Genomic DNA, 1,629 nt, shown 5'->3' with positions numbered 1-1,629 from the left:
TCCCTGGTCATCTCTACTGCCCTTATCAAGAGAACATCCCTGGTCATCTCTACTGCCTCTGATCTGGAGGACTCACTAAACAGAGAACATCCCTGGTCATCCCTACTGCCTCTGATCTGGAGGACTCACTAAACAGAGAACATCCCTGGTCATCCCGACTGCCTCTGATCTGGCGGACTCACTAAACACAAATGCTTTGTTTGTAAATGATGTCTGAGTGATAGAGTATGCCCCTTGCTGTCTGTAATTTTTTTATTTACCTTTTAAACACAAACAATTGTTCCATCTAGTTTGCTTAATATAAGGAATTTGTAATGATTCTGATAATTAAGTACATATTTGCAATTACATTTACTTTTGATACTTGAGTATATTTAAATCCTCAAGAAGTATTTCACTGAGTGACTCACTTTCACTTGAGTCATTTCCTATTAAGGTATCTGAACTTTTACTCAAGTATGTACAATTGGGTACTTTTTCCACCACTGAACAACTGTAACACGTTAGGAGTGTCTTCATCCATTGTCAAACTGTTGCATTTATCAGATTCTTTTTTTTTTTTTACCTTTTAACAATTTTGATGACTCTTGATCAATGCTCATTCGTTTTTTTTCTTCGTTTTTTTCAGCAGTCCACACTTCCCTTGTATTATCAGAGAACAGCTGACAGTAACATTCTTTCAGTTTATTAATTTGTTAATTAAGAGGTGGTGTGGTTGAAATACAATACTAATATAATATATAATAATGTTATTCTAACTGTATCAGCGCTCCCTGTTTCAATGTGCCTGCATGGGTGGCTGTGTGGGACTGGGAGGGTGGCCACTAGTGGTCTATAGTAGAATTGCAGTCTGGCTTTTCTCTGGAAGATTAAAAGAACCACGAGACGAGAAAGGCTAAATAAAATCACAAATTCCATTCACTTGGCTTTATGTGTGTTTCAGAATATTTTTGGGATGTTACTCAGGGGCATTTCTAATCATTTATTATAGTTTCAGCTATCAGACACGTTTACTAAAAAGGATTTTGTTATGCTAAGTTCTGCAGAATTGCATCCTGGGAATATGCAAAAACACTCATATTTTACGAGTAAAATAACAGTTCAAACGTGTTTTTACCTTTCCATCTACAAGTAGACAAAATAACACTGAACGTTCATTTAATTGATTTGCTTTTTTCTCAATAGCCGTGGTGCTATAACCATTAGGCTAAAACGTTTGCACGGGAACCACTATCCCACATTACTCATGTACAACTCATACTTACCTGGCAAGGGAGACACCGTGATCAAGAAGGCGGTTCACCCAGGGCGAGGCTCAGCCATTGCACTCCGGCTGTGCTGACCCCTGCGAATTTCTCAAATGTGGAAATCTCGATTGCATAATTTCTGGTAGTGGGGGACTGCGTTCGCGCTCTCCCCTGATTTCACTGTGAAAGAAAGCCGATGCTATGACATGTAGATATCTACCTTATTTACAATTTGGTTATTGTTTTTTTAATAGCGCTGCTGTTTACAGATCCAGAGTCCGATGTCCATCGCTTTGCTCGGTGCTGTATCCGATTCACGTGCTGTTTTCTAATATGTGCAAAATATTCATCAAATCACCTCTGCTTAGTCTAATACAGTGAT

The 1,629-nt window shown here is 38.6% G+C and overlaps 1 non-coding gene across 1 annotated transcript; it reads left to right on the top strand.

The window, feature by feature from the left end:
• Nucleotides 1–1,257: 1,257 nt before the first annotated feature.
• LOC139408170 (U1 spliceosomal RNA) lies at nucleotides 1,258–1,421 on the top strand. The gene has a single exon (XR_011634225.1). It is a non-coding gene; the product is annotated as a U1 spliceosomal RNA (small nuclear RNA).
• Nucleotides 1,422–1,629: the final 208 nt, after the last annotated feature.

The sequence above is a fragment of the Oncorhynchus clarkii genome, chromosome 4, assembly GCF_045791955.1.
Source record: "Oncorhynchus clarkii lewisi isolate Uvic-CL-2024 chromosome 4, UVic_Ocla_1.0, whole genome shotgun sequence".
Classification (NCBI taxonomy): Eukaryota; Metazoa; Chordata; class Actinopteri; order Salmoniformes; family Salmonidae; genus Oncorhynchus; species Oncorhynchus clarkii.
This window is presented reverse-complemented; position numbering and strand designations above follow the sequence as displayed.